General features: G+C 39.8%; 1 protein-coding gene and 1 long non-coding RNA gene across 6 annotated transcripts in view; both read right to left on the bottom strand.

The window, feature by feature from the left end:
* Positions 1 to 22,500, bottom strand: part of LOC138978090 (agrin-like) — a 391,935-nt gene that overhangs the window by 113,229 nt on the left and 256,206 nt on the right. The window lies entirely within an intron of this gene.
* On the bottom strand, positions 13,569 to 18,087 carry LOC138978099 (uncharacterized). Its single transcript, XR_011459583.1, has 3 exons — positions 17,572 to 18,087; positions 16,234 to 16,398; positions 13,569 to 14,919 (listed from the first exon to the last, which is right to left on the bottom strand). It is a non-coding gene; the product is annotated as an uncharacterized lncRNA (long non-coding RNA).

Here is a 22,500-nt window from a genome sequence, read left to right as displayed (position 1 = left end):
GTGTGTGTGTGTGTGTGTGCCGTGTGTTAGTGTGTGAATGTCAGTATCTGTGTGTGTGTGTGTGTGTGTTGTGACTGTGAGATAAATATCTGTGAGTGTGTGTGGGGGGGGTATGTTTTTGTGTTTGCTGTGTCAGTTGTGTGTTGGGGGGGGGGAGAGAGAGAGAACAGACAGACAGACTGACACTGAGACCCAAAAAGTGAGAGAGTCTGTGCCAAAACAGTATTTCCATGTCCTAGTCAAATAAATGCACAGTCCTCATTTCATGTATTAGCTTGCTACAAGTGCAACTTGGTAATGGTATAACGTGCACATGTTTTCAACTGCTGTGCTCATCACACACATGTCATCACTGAATCAAAACACGACGCCGGTAGGCTTACTTACCCAACAGCAGAATCCTGACATCTCGATGTTTGAACAGCCTAGTCCACAAGTGCCCCATGGTTTGGTGTAATTGTAAATGAAGCTCCCACCACAACACAGCACAAAACAGAACCAGAAAAGCCAAACTGAAAGATCTTTGCTGAGACACAACCGCACTACATCGTAATCTTCGGCTAATGTTTCATTACATCGTGCCAATCATTGCAATGACAAGCCGACAGCTACCGTTCCTGGCAGACACCTGATACCCGGCCTGACTCAGACACGGGCACTCTGTGTACATACATGTGTGTTTAAACGCAGAAAGGTGTGTGCTCTACCACCCGTGGATTTGAATGAATACACAGCCGTCTTTTTGAGTCAGCCACAAGTCTCTGTTTTCGTCCTCGTCAGTTTCCCTTTCAAAGTGCACTTAATCTCTTCCCTGTCCGCGTTGCTGTGTGATTTGCAAAGACGACTCAGACACACGGAAGAAGACGGGGGGGGAGCGTTTATTTTTCTCCCCGCCGCACACGCATACACACTACTGTGCTGAACGCAAAACTGAATCGAGATTGACGGACCGAGTACAAAGAGACTGCTTGCGCTTTGCGGCGACTGTGAGTGAAGGAACGCAGCGCGGTGGTGTCTGTGTGTACATGTAGCGCGTGCAGGGAATCGAGTGCGCGTGTGTTGCGTGCGGGCATCACGCTGACGTCACGTTTCTGACGACAGCCAATCAAGTGGGGGAAATCCTCTCTATTAGTCCGTGATCTGAGTGGACCAAAATTGTTATCATATGGGAACCCTCCATATTATGCAAAGCTGCTTTGTGAAGTAGTGTACCTCTGCTATCCTAAACAGGCCTCAAAAGAACTTCTAATGGCAGCTTTCATAACAGAATGTGTCTCCAAAGGGGGTCACTGTCGCTGATGGGGTCTATGTCGACCAAAAGAGCGGGATTCCCTGTAGGTGGAGTTCCTGTAGATGGATTCCCTGTATACAGGGAATACCACAGGGTGTAGTTCCTGTAGCGTTTCGCTGATATCGCTTAAAGTCACGTGATGCTTAGCGACATCGGTAGAATTTGATGTTTTTCGATCTTTTTTGATATTTCTTAGAAATTCGAGTATGGTTTGCAAGTTTTATTGAAAAACTCCACCTACAGGGAATCCCACTCTTTTGGTCGACATAGATCCCATCAGCGTCACTGTCTGCAAAAATGCTCGACTTAGAAAAAGGGGATTACTTTCTAAAAGACACATAATTCTGCTCACAATGCCTTTTTGGTGTACAAAGTCTGAAGCAAAACTAACGGCATATGTTTGAAGTGATGACTCATCGCAAAAAATAAAGTCAATGCCATGACGTCATTGTGCAAATGACGTAATGTTTGTGGCATGTAATGAAAAAAAGAAAATCTATATGTTCCGTTCTTTTTCAGTTTTATTTAAGTCCCTACAAAACAATGATAAAGGAATCTTGTACTGTCACACGTTTATAGAGGGCCCCAAAGGGTTTAAAATCGTGATCGTGATTGGCGTTTTTTTACCTTTCTGTGACCGTGATTGGCGAAATTTCCATCTCTGTGGTCGTGATGGGACTTTGCCCGTGATCCGTGATGACAAAAAAAATCAAGTAACGTGATTGTGATCGTCATTTGTTTTCGTGATCGTGATGGGCATTATTGCAAAGCATTTTATTTTCAACGTACATTTTTCACAGCTGTATCACTCTATGATCCTCAATTCGTCAAGGTGTTTGTGATCGTGAAAACAAAAATCAAGGTAACTGTAATCGTGAAAGCTAAAATTTCCCTTCCCGTGATCGTGATGATACCCCCCCTTTGGGGCCCTCTTTATACATCATGTGACTAAAAGTATGAAGAATTTTGAAAGTCTGACCAAAGCGTTTCCACAGAATCGCCACTTCGCGGCAACCGCTTGGTTAGAATTTACATGCCCAAAGTTTGAAATTTCAATGAAAATTTGTTTTCACAAAAAAATAATTTAAAAAGAGTTTAGAGAGAAAATAATATGTTTATTTATGTAATAATGGTCAACTTGTTGCTTGAGCTTTAGATTCTTTTGGTTCCTTTGCTATTTAAAGGCACAGTGCAGCTCACAGCCTTCGTTTTGCGTTTTTGTTGCAGCTGAGTGCATTTACAGTTCAAAAATCCTCCTATGGTAGTAAAACAAACCCAAAGCTACCCAACGACGACATCTGTGAAGCTCGACAGTTTCTTGTTCACGCGAGTGCATAAATTAACCTAGTTATTACGTGGTGTTTGGTCGGAGTTCGATTCAACTGAGTGATTCCGGCTTCCCTATTTTGTTTTACACAAACTCATGATGACGTCTGACATAGTTTGCTAGTGACGTGTCTTTTTGTGCATGATGTGGTGATCTACCTGATCTAAATTTAGATCCAAAAATAGGTCAAGACCAGCCGGGTCCGAGTACGAAATTAATTCGTAAAAAAATCGCAGTTCTTGACTCTTTGGGTGCAAGTCAATGAAACTTGGTAGTTCTTCTAACGGATAGCTGCCTGAGGTATGACTAAAAGCCCCAGGGGCTCCGTGCACCTGGATTTGACAAGTTCAGTACCTTTAAAGGCCAGAGATGGGACGGAAGTTTGGTTCAAAATCGTGTTTTGGGTTCTCAGCTTTATTAGGTAATTTAAACACGATATTATAATCGTTGTGTAATGTCACTGTGTTCTTGTCAACCTCTTTCTTGCAATAAAATGATTATTTTCATAATATGTTATTAACATTCCACACCATTTTGAAAAATGTTGACGCTGTTTTTTTAAGCATCAGTGCCGTCATGGGGACATATTCTATCTTCTACACTAACTGTCCAATCTTCTTGCTCTCTTTTGTATTTTCACCAGAAATAGTGTCTTTGTGCAGTAAAAGAGAAACATTTTAAGAATTACCCAGGAACGAGTTTTAGAAATCTGTCAAAGTACAAAAACTTGCTTTTTTCCTGAGATTTAATTTGTGCTTATAATATCTACCAACAAATCAAATCTGTTCCTAAATTTGAAAACTTTGCTCTGATGTTGCATCCAGGGACCTTGTTTGAATACAACAAACATTCTACAAAGTTCTCTTTATTTTTTTGGAAGAAGGATATCGATCGGTCTCAAAAACTACATGTGTTATAAAAAAAAAAGTCACAACCAACTTCCATTTTGACCAATAATTCATACTAATATCACTTTTAAGGACAGAGAACATTTTTTTGCTGAAGATTTTGATCAAGAACCTTGAAACAAAAAAACTTAATTTCCGTGCCATGTCTGCCCTTAAGCTGTTGTTTTGTCCTTTTGTTGAGCTATCTTTAAGAGTCTAGTAAAAACAAAAGTGTGTGTGTGTGTGTGTATGTGTGTGTGTGTGTGTGTATGTGTGTATGTGTGTGTGTGTGTGTGTGTGTGTGTGTGTGTACGTGCGTGTGTGAGGTGTGTGTATGTGTGTGTGTGTGTGTGTGTGTATGTGTGTATGTATGTGTGTGTGTGTGTGTGTGTGTGTGTGTGTGTGTGTGTGTGTACGTGCGTGTGTGAGGTGTGTGTGTGTGTGTGTGTGTGTGTGTGTGTGTGAAAAAAAGAGAGAGAGAGATATATATATAAAACATCATTCCTAATTCGTAACGTTGTAACAATATGAAGAAAATAGAGAAACGTATTGTACACTTTTGCTAGCAAACAAAAAAGGGCTTATACTTGGGTTTTTTCTTTCTCTTTAAGTGTGTTGTCAATTTGGCAGTTATCATCGCCTCATCATAATACATTGTTATAAACAATATCACAGTTTTTATAGGGACTATGACACTCGCTTATTGTTCGGAATGATCTAAATGCTGTTATGATACTAGGCCTACATGGTGGAACTTAAAGGGTGGCGCGTATTAAATACCTATTTTCATTTCACTCCTGTTTTTGTCATTCTAATTGTATTCAATGTTCATGCAAATTATAGAAAACTGCTAGAAAATGACAAGTTCATCAATTTCGAGCTATAGGACAATAAAGTAATGAAAATGGGAAAACATTGAGAAACAAATGACAGACGCCAATTGGTGGCGGGAAACTGAACGGCGTTTTTGCAAGCGAAGCTTTAAAGAAAGGCTGTTCAAATGAAAACTGCTCGTTGTGTGCATAAATGTATATATAGAGAGAGTTTGAAAAACTCGCAGTATACTGTATATTTGTTTGCAAAGGATTTACAAGTTGTGTGAATGGTAAATGCCCTCTGCTAAGTCCCTTCCGCGAGAATACCCAGTGCATTCCGCTAGTCTGGTCGCAAAATAATTGTCTCCCATTTTGGTTGGCTGACTCGCGGGTTAGTGATCCAATGTCAATCAAACTCATTTTCTCTTCAATGCTTCTTAAGCACTCTGCCTAAAACTTTAATATAAATCTGGAGACAAAAAACTAAAATTTTAGAGCAAAACGGAAATGGGTACAGCTTGTATGCCTTCTTCTTTTTTGTGTATAATATTATAAACTTGGCCAAAAATGTATTGCAATCCCGTCGCGATATAACCTTCGTGGTTGAAAACGACGTTAAACACCAAATAAAGAAAGAAATGTATTGCAACAGATTTTGCACCCAAATTAAAGCGTTAATTCCCGTGTCATTTCATCCAAACTTTATATGCCAGTGAAGGTCGTTTACCTGACTATCTGTATCGCCTTTTGGTTTAAAGATTTATTTTATAGGTATCACGTGGCCGCCGCTCAATTAAGGGTACCCTCAAAATCGACATGACAAAAACAGAAGGGCTCATTTAAAAATTGAACAAAAAACACAATAGGCAAACCGTTGCCACTTAATTGTTCATACGAGAAGAAAGCCAAATCAAGTATCTACCCAGAAATGATTGTTTTGTTTAACTAGTTTGTGTATTACGTGTGCTATTCAATTCTTAATGATGCAAGTGTCGATCGCAGACGTGGTCAAAAACGGGAGTTTATTTCGTCTTTTGTTGGGGTATTATGACAAAAAGCGCTGTATTTCAACAATGAATTAGTGGATTGCTTTCAAAATTTTAGAATAACGTACTCGAGACGTACTTCGAGCAAAATTTAGGATCGTTGCATGTATTTGTTCAGATTTGACGCAATGTTATGGAAAAAGGTTTTGAACTCATCATTGGATTGTTCCCCTTTTTCCAACAAAATCATGACTTTCGGCAGATAAATAATTGACACAGATAGTGTCAAAGTCTCATTTGGGTGTAACCACTGGCGTGAATTTGCTAGTCATGCAAACACATGAGAGAAACACATTGTTTCGCACTGAGACCAGATATATTACCGGTGCGTGCCTCGCAAAACATGCTGCGGTCACGCTTTGCTGGACATCGCTGTGGCACCATCATCATCCCTAAAATATCAAGCGTCTTTACATGCCTAGCAATCTTTCTTCAGTGCTTATACGCATCTAACACTTTTTCATTGTGTGTATCAATCATTAATTTTGTCTTATGACATGTGAAGTCATGATTGTTTTGGACGCAAGTGAGCAATCCAATGACGAGTTTAAAAACATGTTTCAAAACATTGCGTCAAATCTGAATAAATACGTGTTATGATCCCTACATTTGCTCGAAGTACGTCTCGTAGGTTGGTAAAATATTCTTGAAGTTTCAAAGCAATCCACGAAGTTATTACTGAAATAGAGCGCTTTTCGTCAAAATATCTCTAAAGAAAATAATAAAAAGACACCCGTTTTTGACTGTTCGTGCGATCGACACTTGCATCAGTGGGTATAGCATAGCACACGCAATACGCAAGCTGGCTTAACAAAATTTGGCTTCTTCTCGTATATAAAAGTTTCAAAGAATTGTCTATTGTGATTTTTTTATTTTTTATTTTTAATTGAGCCCTTCCATTTTTTTCCAGTCGGTTTTGAGGGTATCCTTAATTGAGCGGCGGTCACGCGATACCTGTAAACGAAATATGTAATCCGAAAGGTGATCCAGATGGTCAAGTCAACGGCCTTTACTGTTATTATCAAGTTTGGATGAAATGACACAGGAAATAATGCTTTAATTTAGGTGCGAAATCTGTTGCAATCATTTTTTGACCAAGTTTATGAAAGCTATGAAGAGTGTCAGAATCTAATGTTGTAAGATTTAGGCAATATCTTTGTCTTTTCGAAATCAGCATACAACAAAGTATATGTGAGTATGAAAAACTAACGTATTTGATGATTAAACACGATTGTATGGCAAACGTTTCTCCAGCTTTGGAACGTACCCCTTGATTTGTATTGACGTCAAGTCTGTGACGTCATTTGTAAGATTTACATAAAACTACGTTGATTCCTTTTTGGCTCACGTAAGTGTAGCCTATGCGATGCTAACTTTTGTCTCAGGTGCGTGCGTACACGCCGTATAAATAGTTACATCGTGTTTTGGGAGCACAACACAAAAGTTACGGGTCGCACTAGCTCGTGGGCAAAAACTTGAGGTGGATGGCTGTATATTTGTTGCACAGAGAGACGCCAAACTTCTTGCTCTTAACTTTTGGTAGATGAAGAATGTTCAGTGTGTATTTGTCTTTGAATCCACGATACTACATTTGCTTAAATGTGATTTAACCGTTGCTTCAGCTTCATCAACTCTCTCAGGTACTTACTTTTTGTGGAATATTGGGACGTTTGACCTTTGCACGCGGCCCACGTATGCAGTTTGCACATACTGTACGTAATGTTATTAGTAAGCTACAATATATCAAGGATTATGTGGTTCGGTCGTTTTCTTGTGTCTTACACAATTCAGGTTTTATTATGGGGGCGAGGACGCCCCCATTCTATACGGATAGTTTAGAGGTTGACCATGGGCAGCGCCATTTTGTTGTGAAATACGTCATCAGTTTGTGTACACAGGAAGTTGTGACATCCGTCACCCTATGGGAGGGGTGAAGGCAACATTGTTCATCTGTAGAAAGTTGTGAAATCCGTCACCCTATGGGAGGGTTGACGTCAAAATTGGTCATCACAGAGTTTGTGTAACACAGGAAGTTGTGAAATACGTCACCCTATGGGAGGGGTGACGTCAAAATTGTTCAACAAAAACATGATATGTCGCATTGTGCAGGGTCAACTGCAACAAACTCAAACCGAGCCATTCATACCTAGCTGTATTTGAGAGACTTATATACCCGACATTTTTATTTCTTATTTTTAGCACAGGTGTAGGAAAAATCATGAACCAAAATGTTATTTATTTTCTAATTTAACATTTTTTTTACAAATATGACCATGGTCTTTTAAACATACAGTGACATTAAACATTGTTATGTTAAAAAAAAAGAAAAAAGAAATAAAGCTTTTGTGCACAAATCAGAAAATACATTGTACATTTTACCTACAGGCCAAACAGTGTCTGTTGGCGGCAGAGGGCCCAGCAAGTTGCTATTTTTAGATCGATTAAAAGTTGTCAAGAACAGGCGCTTACATTTGGATGTGTCCACTGATAGTAGGTTTGGTTATGATCAATCAGAATGATGTAGGAATAAAAATGTATGACAGTTTGGTATGATGACATGTAATTCAAATATGCTGAAATGTAATATTATACATGATATAATATTATTATGGCTGTTGCCATGACCATGAACCCCAAGAAAGGTTTAATGTTATGTAAAATCAAAATACCAAAATCAAGCACCTACTAATCTGGTCCACGGTGCGGCTTGGACCAAAAAAGGATGGACACGCAACTCGCTCAGCCAGCCAGCGCTGCGAGACTTACAGCGGCCAACTTCGCCGCGGCGCGCTCATTGGCTAAGTATTGAACTTGCGTCAAGGCCGATGCGCGTAGATTCCCAGAATGTTTACTTTCGGTTAGATTCTTCGACAGCATTCGCAGAGGTGACTGCCGTATTGTGTACCGCAGTCAGAAGTAATTTATTACTTTTGGGAGTTTAGTAACGTGATATCAGTTTTCAATTGTTCGTTCACTTATATTGCTTTCAGATTTAACACACAAGAAACAGTAGCACGGTTTTCGTTGCGAAAATGTGCATTGGCAGTGCTACGCGATCGAATTGTGTATTATGTACACGCGGTGTTCTTCTCAGGAAAAGACCGAAGCGACATGTGACGTCAGTCGTTCAGCCCGCGAGCGGTGGGATGGGGGGGTTCACATGGTTTGTTTGTTTCAGAACCACACCCATATACACACATTTCACATGTAAACCATTTGTCCGCCCCCTGTCGATATTTATCGACTAAGTTCCTTGTGACGTTTTGTAGTATGATACAGAGCGCACAACAACTGCAGGAAAGGCTTGTTACGACACGCACTTCACTCATGTTACAGAACGCACTCCCACAGAAAACCATTTTGTCAAAATAAGATCAGAACTAACCACTTTTACATGCCCAAAACGTGAGTAAATAAGTGTAAAAAGCTGACACTGAGACCGTGCATGTTGAAAAGACCGTGCTTTATTTCAGCAAGTGTTTCTTCACCATTGGAATGTGCTTACCCCATGGTACGGAAGTTCCTCCGCCACAGGACAAATTCGGCCAATCTAGAGGAATATTGTAAAATCATTTTCAGGCCAATATGTAATGACTGAACAAAGTTTAAGGTGAGGGAGGGGGCCGGGTGGGTGGTGGTACCGGTGTGGTGTACGTGAATTATTGCAAGGGTACGCCTCTCAGAGAAGCCTTACATTTGCCTGACAATAAGGGGTGAAGATGAAAACAACAGGGAGCAATCAGCATTGAGGAAGCCATCGCTTTATATCAGCTAGGTATACCATAGATGGTCGTTAGATATATTCAATTTTCAATACTGCTCCCAATTTATTTTGAAGTTGCACAAATGTTTTGCTCTAATTTGATTTTCAGATTACAAGATTGTAAAAAATATGCTGTTGTTTTCTTCTGATTTACAGATGCCTGAATGTATTTTTGAGGACGTCTTGTCTTCGTCAAGAAAGAGAATTCCATGATGTAGTGACTGATGTATACATGTATAACTGAAGGCTTTCGGCTTGACTGCACACTTTTATTTTGACCGTTTTGTGCTGAAAGGATGGACAAGAAGAACAAGAAATATATGTGTTGGTATTGTTCAGAAAAGTTTGAAGCATTCAAGACAGGAAAAACACGCTGAGTCATGGCTATCAATTCGAAATAAACTTCGCCAAAACAATATTGCGACAAGTTTTACATCCGAACAAAAGCATTCATTCCCGCATCACCCATTCATCATTTCTGTTAAAAGGCACCCATCTTGGCTATCTAATACGATTTTCGAATTAAGTAGAAGTGCATTGCCAAGGCACTGCATACCCCCTGTGAAGGACAAATTCTCTCTCTCTCTCTCTCTCTCTCTCTCTCTCTCTCTCTCTCTCTCTCTCTCTCTCTCTCTCTCTCTCTCTCTCTCTCACACACACACACACACAACACACACACGCACACACACACACACACACACACACACACACACAGGCGCGCGCGCGCAAACCACGTCACACACACACATACACACGCACACACACACACACACACACACACACTTACTCACACACACACATAATCCATGCACACAAAGCACATACTCGCACGTAAATAGTCAGACAGACATCAACACACATTCTACACACGCACACACACACACACACACACACACACACACACACACACACACACACGTACCCAAACACATGTACACACACACACATACACACGCACGCACGCACACACACACACACACACACACACACACTAACTTGTACACATAAACGTGAAACTACACACGCCACGCGCGCGAGGAAAAAGCCCCAGAGAGGGGATGACGTCACGAACCTTTGATGTCAAACAAATCTTGACGTGTCTAATTGCGCGAATATTATGCCCTAGTCTCTAGAAATTCCACCCCAACATATCTGCCCTGAGTGGCGACGGATCAATAATCGAAGAATTGGTCGTCACCTTCCGTATTTTACTTAGTATGTTCCCAATTTGGGGGGAACTTCCATCCCCAACTGTAGCCTGAGTGTGTCACTGTGCACAAAGAATCCTTCTTTATCATGATTTATCGGCATGAATAGCGTTCGTGGGATACCTCCAGCTTCGCTGGGATCAAAGTCTTTACCATTCAGGTTTACCACACAGGGGTCACGTGAGAGCCGCTCAAATAAAGGTAACCACCCGAAACGACCTGACTTCAGATACCAAGTCGCCCAAACCCTACTGTCAATCGAAATTGGTGCATAAATGGGGTGGGCGCTTACAAGGTAGTTAACGGGATGAAGGAAACAATGAATCAAGAAACCCAGGTGCACATCTGCGGCTCATAGGCATGTGCAGTGTGCATGCACACTATCTTGTGCCTGCATCTTGCCATCTCTAAAGGCCTGTCCAGACACTCCAGGCTGACCCTGTCCACATTTGACTTATGCTCAAAACGGTCCCGCTGGGCGCGCCGCGGCGGGCTATGATCGCGAAGCGTTATCTGCAGAAGAATAGCGCGTGTTCTAATTTCTCTGACACAGACATAGAACGACGGAAATTTGACCAATCAGAGCAAACCAGAGCGATGACGTCAGCCGCTCGCGGCGTGGCAGTCGATGCAACTGGACCTTCTTGTCAGGTGACCTTGACGCTTCCGCTCCACTGATACCGCGTTGTGAAAAAAGTCGTCGATGTGTGGCCACTCGGCAAATCCCGCGCGACGCACGACGGCCTGCGGCGCATATACCGTAAAACGGCGTCCAAGTCTGGTCGGCCCTTTAGAAATGGCGACCACAGCCAGACAGACAGACCCACAAGAAAATAAGTTAATTCAAATCAACAGGGGCCGAAGTTATGTTAAAGTGAAAGAAAGGGTGATGTGCGGGTAACTGACTCATTTGAAAGGGGCTTACGTGTAGGGCAAGTTATGCTGGTGGCGGAATTATTTTCTAGCGGCAGGCTGTGAGCACAGGAGCTTCAGGTTTATCAAAGCGCCGCCGGGTAGATCAAACTGAATATCAGTCCTGCTTCTTTATTAATTCTATGACAAAACAAACACCGTGCTGAACAATGGAAGCTTACACAATCGACTCGCCTCGCTCACACACACACGGGCCGTGACACACACTGGCACTCACACGGCGCACACACACACACACGCGTGCGAGCACACGCACGCACACACACACACACTACACACTCAGTTGGCACCGGCACTGACTGACTGACACGCATACGCACGCACGCCAGTGTTGTGTGTATGTTGTGTGTGTCAAGCCGCCTGGTGTACCACGGTGTGTGTCAGTCAGACGGTCACAGTGTGTGTGTGTCAGTGTCGTGTGTGTGTGTGTGTGTGTGTGTGCGGTGTAGTGTGTCACGGTTTGTGTTTGTGTGTGTTTGTTTCTGTGTGTGTGTGTGTGTGTGTAGTGTGTGTTTGTGTGTGTATTTCAGTGTTTCTGTGTGTGCGCGGTGTAGTGTGTTTGTGTGTGTATTTCAGTGTTTCTGTGTGTGTGCGGTGTAGATCTAGTGCCCAGCCAGCAAAATTTTGCGCAGCGAATGCGTGTCGCAGTCGCCAAACTCTGCGTAACAACTGCACTGGACGCATGCGTAACGCGCGCGATTTTGCAAAGCGAAATACATGCGTGACACACTCGTTTTCCCTCAGATTACGCAGACCATACGCACCTCCAGCGCACGCTTATTTGACACCAAGACAAATTCGCACTCTCCACGCAGACGTCACGATTGCTTTACGCATTCTCACGCTATTAACGCGCTCTCCACGCAGACGACACGATTGCTTTACGCATTTAACGCGCTCTTGACGCAGATGTCCTGATCATCTTACGCACTCTCCACGCAGATGTCACGAATTATTGACGCATTCTCAGGCATTACGCGCTTTTTACGCTCTCTTCACGCAGATGTCACAATTGCTGTACGCATTCTCACGCATTTGACGCACTCTCCACGCAGATGTCACAATTGCTTTACGCATTCTCACGCATTTGACGCACTCTCCACGCAGATGTCACGATTGACCTACACAATTTTACGCAGACCACACAACCGCTTTACGCACTCACAAACAAATAATGGGCAGTGCACAACATTGTATTGATCCAGAAAGACAAAGGTCAAGCGTGCAGGTTCGATAACAGAGATGATCATAATTATGTACAAGTTCTAAAACAAAAATGCAGTCAAATAAATTGATTAAAACAAAGGAGAGATTTGAATCTTGCTTATTGCCATTGTGACTTCCAGGTTTTAATTTCACTGCATTTTGACATACCAGCAGCACGGAAACAAAAATGATCAAAATACTATTCAAAGCAGAATTCAAATTGGCAGAACAAAGAATAAATAGAACAAAACCCTGATAGTCATCATCGATACGCCGTAGTACATGCAGTGAAGAATCCAGTATAACTTATAAGAGAGAATTTTGATGTACACTCGTCACTATATCACATTGATGTAAACAAATAAATAAATAATTGGCACAGCCTAGGCATAGGCAGCAGTGAGTTGTATCAACATGTTTGAATACAGAACAGCAACAAAAAGAGAAAAAAAGTTCTACAAGCCAGCTAATAGTTGAACTTCAGATTACTAATGATATCACAAACAAACACTTAGTTAATGCCCATTCTCCAGGGATCGAAATCCAGTCAATGTACACCAAACTAGGATAACACATACATTTAGAATCTATCACGACTGCATAAAACATTGGTATGCAATTCACAAAGCAAGGAACTTGAAACATGAACATTGACATTAAACATACATATGTGCCCCACACACATTTCGGACAAGGCAGCTGAACGAAATTCAGATGTGGATGGAGCACAAAATAATTACATGGGGCGGCATGAAAGCATACTGGGACAAGGAACAAGCAAGAGAAAGAGGATAAGAAGATAAAAGGAAGAACAAACCGAAGAATAAGAAAGAAAAAAACAAAATAAGAGAAGGAGAGAGAAAAATAAAAGGAAAAAGGAAAAAAAAGGGAGACAATCATATGAATGTGTACCATTTAAATAAAAGAAATTAAAAAAATTACTTTTAAAAAGGAGACATTTCAGGTTTTGATTTGAAGTGTGTTAACATATTCACATATACCAGTAACTTTGCATGGAAAAAAAAGTTCACAATGATTTGAAGCAAATTCAAATGCCAGAGAAAAAACAGAACAAAACCCTGATGTCATTGATAATCAGTGGTACGTTCAGTGAAGAAAAAACAATTGACACAACCTAGACATGGGCAGCAGTGAGTTATCAAGTTTCACTACACAAAAGTAACAACTACAATAATGAAACAAAAGGTAAAATGCCAGCTAATAGTCAAAATTCAGAACAATGATATCAAAAAGAAACACTTATTCAATGCCCCTTCTCCACTGATATGTATAAGCACACCAACATGACATAAACTCATAAATTTAAAAAAAAACATGACATAAAACTCATAAATTAAAAAAAACTTATCAGACTGCGTAAAACATAGGTTTGCCATCTCAAAATGGATGTAAAACACGCAGCTTACTCACAAAATGATAGACAAGTCTCCAGCGGCCAGCTGCTTAGCAAACAAAATAAGGTGGCGAGGATCAATATAATTGAAATGCATTTTTTTTGCTGTTTCGGAGAGAACTTTGCTTCATTTACCTTACACTGCCTGCATTCAAGGGCTAAATTTTTATCAGGTGCACCAAGACTTACATCTATAGAAATCCAATCATAACGGTTTTAACAGCAAAAAAAAAAAAGTATATTTCTAGTCTCGCTTCTAAATTCTCAACTCAACTCCAAAAAATAATAAAGAACAACAAAAACCCGCATCATGCATTGTCTCCTTCAAGCTGCCTAGGTTGTTTGCGTTCGACTCCCATAAATGACAAGGAATTGTTAAAACCTTTTCTTTCTATTTGTTCACTTTTTGTTTTCTTCTTTTCTGAACTCTTTATACTTGTATTTTATTCATTTTAATTTAGCCTGAAGGTTTGAGTCGTGTATTAAAAATCGAATATAGTGTGTAAGTGCCCTTGAACAGCTTTTCCAGAATCATGTATTCTATATTTTTAGTATGGGATACCCACAAGAAAAGTTCAAATGCATCCATGCGTCTCCACTGATAGTAATGGTAGTTGAGCACTTCCAGTTTAGTCTTCTGTCGTTCTGACACAACCTAAAAGGGTACATCATGTCTGAACATCATCTGTAGAAGAGTGTGAAGTTTAAAGCTTAGCTTAAATAATGTCCAACAAAACCCCAGACTCTTCTGTACATTACCCATCAGCCACACAGACCTGAACTGTGAAATACAATTACTCACTAGCAATTTCTCAGGCGAGTCAAATCTTACATTCATCAAATTTTTGCAACTAGCATTGTAAATAAGCCTACAGAGATTACAAAGTTCAATTACTGCAAACCAAATCATGAAGGCTCTTCCATGGCCTGTTGTCTCTTTCTTTTATCACAGGCTTCCAAAAACCAGTCTTGAACGGCCGTCTTCAAGGTCTTGACCTGTGGCACCCGTACAGCTTCACGGAACAGCCTCTGCATGACAAAACAAAAAATAACATGAACTTAGATCATCAAACAACTATCACTGATTTGAGAAAAGTCTCAAGTTTATTTCCTGACGCCTGTAAACTTGCTAAAAATCATACAGACACACAAACTTGCATACACACCATACGCTTTTACAACACACCAACTATACTTGAGTTAGGAAATTACAACACATTGTAATCCTTGTAGAAGAGAAGTAAAAAAAAAACACCTACCCTAATATTTGTTTTAACCCTTTCGCTGCCAATCAAAACTTGGGTATGTGCATTCCTGACTGCCAGGGAATATTGGAGTTTGGGGTGTAATAATTCACAAAAAAATCTAGCTTCAAACTGGCAGTAGGTAGGTAAGTAAAACCTATGTTGTTTTTAAAGGAAATTGAACCAAGAATCTGTTTTTAGTGTCTAATCATGGAAATGATAATTAGTTTGGCTTATAATGATGTTTAAATATGAACTTTTGAAAAATCAGCCCGGCGCATCTTCCGGTGCCTGTGGATCAAACACAGGTGGCTGTTTTGCTCGCTCCAAGAAAGGATTATAATCACTGTCATCTACCTGTTTCCAACGAATTGTCCGAAAGAAGATCTTCCCCTGTCAGTATCCATAATCATTTGCACCGCCTGTAGCATCAGTCCGGCTTTGTTTTTCCCTACTAGGGCCCGGTCGACAGTCACCGTTAACCATTTTGACGAGTCGAGATTTCTCTCCCATACCCTGTCGACAAGGCCGAAAATAGCCTTCAAACGCAAAACCGCGTCACCATTTATGTTTATTCATGAGAATGAGGTATCCTACCAAGCCATTGGCTGCTATTTGTGTGTCAGCAGTGACGTAGCATTTCTGGAAAATCCCGGAACGGAGAAGACGGGTTTACCCGTCCTAAGGCGCTGCGGCTGCACAAGCGCATGACTGGTATACCCGTCATAAGGCAGTCAAGTGGTTAAAGTTACCTTTACTATGACTTTTTCTTTGGGGGCCTTCGGAAATTCATAATACATGTACTGTGACGTGCAGACGCATATGTGACGACATCATACCGTTTGCTAACATCCTTATTTCGTATGTAGTCGAAAATCCATGACACTGACAAATGAGCTCAGGAACTTGGCTTCTAGCAATTTAATGTTAAGCGTAAAAGCTTTGACAACTATCATTCACATGTGAAACATGGCAAATTTAAAATTGATTCCAAAGAACAAAATTTGAGACAGAAATAACTTGTTGTTTTGTAGACATGGATTTTATCTTCTTCCTAAAAGGACCAGGATGATTTTACAAATTATGAAAAACAACTCACTGTCGATGGCTTTTAGTCGCAGCGTACACCATGGTCTCTTTCCCTGCCCTCCCCCAGAGCCCCCTGTCAGCAACCGTGTAGCCTATGGAACACCTTCGTCATCACAGCATCAGTAGTCGTCTTTAGTTCATGTCCACCAACCACACCGAGCTCATGGTCATGGATCTGAAACAAACAAAACAAGCCAACTGAATTCCAAAAATCAAATATTCAGACAGCTCTTCTTCACATACAAACAATTCAATCTGGAAGCATCATACTGTCACCTGGAACAAAAAATCAATAATCGCACTTGCTTTAAAAAAAAAAAGTTTTCAGAAGAGCAAATGGTGATTGAGTGTAGCATTGTCATAAAATGTAATCACACACCTCAGGTGACCTGCATCAATCATTCAATACTATCTCACAAATCTTCATTTGGAAAGCACAAACATAGTTAGAAGAGAGCGTCAACCGTGATACTATTCAGTGTGGACAATTTTTTTCTGACCCATAATCCGATGCCTACACAAAGTGAGAATCAGAACTCACAAGAAGGCACTGTTGCATGTTTGTGATTATTTGCTTGAGTGTAGCACTTGCAATTTTGAACTTGAGGAAACAGCGTAGCAATTTCTGTTACATCCCTGAAAACCTAGCAGATGGCAGCTCTGGCCACAGAGCAATATTTGCATTATTTCTCACAGATGCAATGATCACAGAAAACAAAGTGGTGCATGCATTTTCCGCACCCCACATGAGAAAAAGAGGCCCATCATTGTGCGTACCCATAAGCATAGTTTTATCATCAAAATGTGTTGGTTAAATTCACAAATGTGACCAATACGCATAAACCAGTGATGGCGCTAATATTTTTTCAAACTGGTACACAAACTTTTATGATGAAAACAGTCCAGAACCAAAAGGTAGGCTGGTCATTGGAACCAGTAAGAGTCCAACTCAGAGTACTGCTTTTGTTGTTTTACCAGCGAAAAAAACGGTAGTTCTAAAAATCAACCGGTAGTTATACCGGCAGCCAATTATTTTCCGGTATTTTCTCATTTCAACCGGTAAAATACCGGTAATTACCGGTTAACGCCAATACTGATAAACCTTGCATGAATTCCCAGGATAATGGGAAACTGGTCATGACTGAGAACTGATGAACAGTTAAGATACACCCGTGAACCGTGATGACATCTGGCATCCTCCAAAAAGCACACACTCAAGGTAACATTTAAAGCCTAAAGAGCGTCTAACAATAACATGTCACTCTCACAAGATCTTGCTACAGTTATCTGGGGAAAATAGCACAGGCATGACTGGTCTGCTTCAACAATAACATTCAAAGCCACCTACCAGTGATCACTCCTTCGACAGATCCATCATGTGCCTTCAACATCTTCCACACTCAACAGTAAAAAGATGACTCCATCGAACAGTAGCACAGGCTCTGGCTCCACCATGATTCTTTGGCGACCAATTACTAAATTAGTCGCATCAGGTCCATCTGCTCCTGTAGAACCTTCTCCAGCAGCAAGAACTGATGTTTATCTTGCCGCTCTGCTCTGCTCGTAGTCTTGTGTCCGCTGAATGGAAGAAAAGAAGAACAAAAAGTCATTTACATGAAGCAATACATATTTTAGACAATCTGTCGGCCTGAAAAGAAACCATCAGCACTAAAAAACAATCTGAGCAAATGTTCAAAGTAAACGTGACATCTCTATATTTTTGAATTCAGGAGAAGATGAGGAATATATATATTGCAATCAATTTTTAAAGGGGCATACAGAGTGGCATTTGATGGGGTAAAAAGATGTAGGGACTCAGCAGTTGGAGATGAAAATTTTTGTGTGTATTTACTTCAAGCAGATTTTTTTTTTCTTTTTTTTTAGACAGAAGAACAAACACACACTAAAAATCCTTGTTTAAAGTTGAACTGACCTTAACTTTTCCTCCAAACACTAGAACTTTTTGTATTCATTCAAAAATATTCATCAAAAAGGTTAAATTTTAATTCAATTTTGCAGACTTTGGATGAAAAGTTACTCTTCTCTGGCATCCTGCGGACACAGTTCACACTTTCTCATCAATGAGATGCCTGTGTTAATTAAAAACAAACATCAATAAAACTATTAAAATAAAATAAAAATTTAAATATAAAAATAAAATCGACCAACCGCCCCCACCCGATTTTTTTTCCCTTTGCTGGAAACAATACATTTGTTTCACTAAAACAGTAAAAGAGATCAGCTGAATTTGTTTGACACATCTGGTTATAACTAAAAGAATAAAACACAAAATAAGCCAAAGTCACAGAACAAAAAGACGCTGTCAGTGTCACTATCAATGACTCTGAATGAGACACTCATTGCTATCGAGCCATACCTGTTCATCTTCACCTTGCCGGGACGGAACGACAGTCTGCGTTACTGGCATCGGTGGCGGTGTTAAGGTCACTGTCCATCTCAGCTTTCTTCACCTTCAGTTCAAACAAGCAGTGAGCACCGTCATACTCAAGTCAAAGCTTTCTGAAAAAATAAATACTTGGAAGTTAAATAGGATCACATTGATTCCCAAACCTAACAGTAACAGTAACACGCAAACATCAAAACTGGAATATTAATTATTAAATATAAGCATCTCAATTTCACTAATTTAGTAAATTTATTTTCTCTGTGATGTATTTTTTTATTTCTCTTTCAAACAAATCTGTTTTTCAACTTTATCACTGCACACACTGACACAGCCTTTGCCTGCCTCTCTAGTCTATGCATGCCTCGAGAACAAGGGTAATTTTTTCTCTTTTCCGAGACTCAGACACAGAATATTCCACTATGACTATGAGTCTATGTCAGTATGCGGAACTGAAAGTTGAACATCTGTGGAAAAATAAAAAGATACAAATAAAAAACAAGAGGCGAAGCCTTCAAGGCTCACGTAAGAAATCGACAAACAGTAACACAAATTCAATCACTCCGTCACACATACACACACACACACACACACACACACACACACACACACACACACACACACACAGTAAGCATAGGTGAAACTGTGCAAGAAAGCGAGACCCTGGATCTGCCAATTAGTCTCGGCCCGCTCACACTAACAATGACCGAGACTTTCAGTAATTCCTTTGCGTGACGTCTAACCCTCTTACGTCATAATGTGACGTCTTCAAATAGTTTCTATCACACACGTCAAACACTTTTGACCGAGACGTAATCTTCTTATGCGAGCTTTATCCATAGACTCGGAAATGTTAAAGTTTCTATCACACACACACGCACGCACGCACGCACGCACGCACGCACAGACAGACAAAGTTTATCATCGCATAGGCTACACTTACGTGAGCCAAAAACAGATATATGAAGAGCCTATTAGTATTACTACTAAAGCTCCTGACAACTGCTGCCGCAATGACTCGACCAGATTAGGAACCAACCAAAGTTCACCAAGAAACAGACAATGAGACATAAAATGATAAACGAAAATTCAGTTTTTATGGTGCCGTGAGCGACCCGCGAATCGGGATTCGGATGGTATTTTCACTCTTCCACAACTCCTTAAAAACAAACCACTGCATCAATCAACTTTATGTTTTTGGAAAAGTTAGTTCATTCATCCATCTTTCAGACAAAACAAACATGAATGAATAGAACAGTGTTCTTCTAGGCGAAAAAAAAATCGAAAGTGTGAGAAATTCTCTCTGCCATCAAACTCGGAAGCCGAAGCCGCGAGCTATCAAAAATTCAAATTCCCAAATCTTTCCTTCAGTTGATCAACTTACCTATTCTTGAAAGAAGTCAATCTTCATTTCAGAGAGAAGGATAAGATTACCTTGCATCCAATAAGCAAGTCAAAAATACAAGTCAATATGAAGAAAAAGCAAAAAAACGCCGATACAATGTGGATTTGACAGACTTCTTGCCAACAGGAAGTTGGAGATTGTCTGATTGAAGTGGGTCTGACAGACAAGGGAAATAACTTCAATAAATTGCTCTTTTCAGTCAAGGTAACTGTCTCCCCTGAAATTGAACTTTCATAGAGATTTTCTTCCAAAGCAAAATAAAATAAAATGAAAATATGCTGAGAACAAATTTTATGTAACCATTAACATCAGCCTTTATTTTGAGTAGATAATTAGTTTCAAAGTTACTTTAGTTTACATTTTTTTGTTTAATCTGAATTTTTTAAATGTTTTTATCGTTTTGTTATGGGTGTTCATATAGATTTCAGTTATCTTTTCTGTTCATATAATATTTTTATTATGCTTTGCCTAGATTTTTCCACGACATTATTTTGTGGAAAGCTGATTCCTACAACAATACCAAATCCCCATTACAATAATTATAATACATGCTAAAACAATTATAATGATAATACAAATTAAAATAATCATATTTATTTTAAGATAAAAATAATCAGGATAACAATTAAGCAAATAAATGTTAGTAATAACAAAATGATTAAATAAAAATTAAATGGGAAAACCATTACATAAAATAAAAATATTTTTATTAAACTTTTAAATGCATTTTTTTTTAACCGAAACTGTCTTAAGATAAACTGAAAAATAACGGATTGAAAGTTTTTATGCAATTTTTTTTCTAAAAAAAAAAAAAAAGAAGTTTTTGAAGAAGAATAACTATTCATAACCAAAATTTAAAAGTAAATATTTTTTAATAACATAAAATATAATAAATTATTTCATGAAGTAAATGCATAAACCCACGGTATAAAATTAGGAAAAACAAAAATTGCAATCACCTTTTCATTGAATCCATGCGTGCTAAACACTGCGTGGTGAAGTCGTTTCGAATGCGACAATCTGCGTAAAAGTTGGCGAAAAGTAACGCGCGCGAAGCGAAGGTGTCACGAGGCCGTACGCATCCCCGCATGAAAAACGCAGAAATAACGCATGCGTCACGCAGAATCATGCTGGCTGGGTGTGTGGGTCTCTGGCCGCTGGGGTTTCGCAAGAAAAGCCGAAGGGAAGTAACTCGCTTTTTCGCCAGTTGTACATTTGTGGAGTTACTGTCCATGTTGAGATGTACTGTGTGTGGGGGGAGGAGCAGTAACCAGTTCAAGTCAGGCAAGTGGGCTGAGGGATTCACAATTTTTAATGAAACAGACAACAATAAAATACCAACAGGAGAACACAAATGGTAATTACTTCTTTTTAGATTTAGTCAAGTTTTGACTAAATATTTTAACATCGAGGGGGAATCGAAACGAGGGTCGTGGTGTATGTGCGTGTGTGCGTGTGTGCGTGTGTGTGTGTGTGTATAGAGCGATTCAGACTAAACTACTGGACCGATCTTTATGAAATTTGACATGAGAGTTCCTGGGTATGAAATCCCCGAACATGTTTTTCATTTTTTTGATAAATGTCTTTGATGACGTCATATCCGGCTTTTCGTGAAAGTTGAGGCGGCACTGTCACGCCCTCATTTTTCAACCAAATTGGTTCAAATTTTGGTCAAGTAATCTTCGACGAAGCCCGGACTTCGGTATTGCATTTCAGCTTGGAGGCTTACAAATTAATTAATGACTTTTGTCATTAAAAATCGGAAAATTGTAAAAAAAAATAAAAAAATTATAAAACGATCCAAATTTACGTTTATCTTATTCTCCATCATTTGCTGATTCCAAAAACATATAAATATGTTATATTTGGATTAAAAACAAGCTCTGAAAATTAAATATATAAAAATTATTATCAAAATTAAATTGTCCAAATCAATTTAAAAACACTTTCATCTTATTCCTTGTCGGTTCCTGATTCCAAAAACATATAGATATGATATGTTTGGATTAAAAACACGCTCAGAAAGTTAAAACAAAGAGAGGTACAGAAAAGCGTGCTATCCTTCTTCGCGCAACTACTACCCCGCTCTTCTTGTCAATGTCACTGCCTTTGCCATGAGCGGTGGCCTGACGATGCTACGAGTAAAATGGCATTGCGTTCAGTTTCATTCTGTGAGTTCGACAGCTACTTGACTAAATATTGTATTTTCGCCTTACGCGACTTGTTTTACCTCATCATGTACGATACAATACACGATAATACAATGCAACTTAAGTTATAGTCTGATTTGTGGGTACAGACTGAGGTGTTTGGGCTTTTTCTTTTGGCTCATTACACTTATGCAATAATTGAATAAACACACACACACACACACTGACACACTGCACACACACACTCCATACACACACACATACACGCACACACACACACACACACACACACACACACACACACACACACTGCACACA

Source organism: Littorina saxatilis, linkage group LG10 (assembly GCF_037325665.1).
Source record: "Littorina saxatilis isolate snail1 linkage group LG10, US_GU_Lsax_2.0, whole genome shotgun sequence".
Classification (NCBI taxonomy): domain Eukaryota; kingdom Metazoa; phylum Mollusca; class Gastropoda; order Littorinimorpha; family Littorinidae; genus Littorina; species Littorina saxatilis.
Note: the sequence above shows the minus strand (reverse complement) of the source record. Positions and strands in the feature narration are given on the sequence as shown.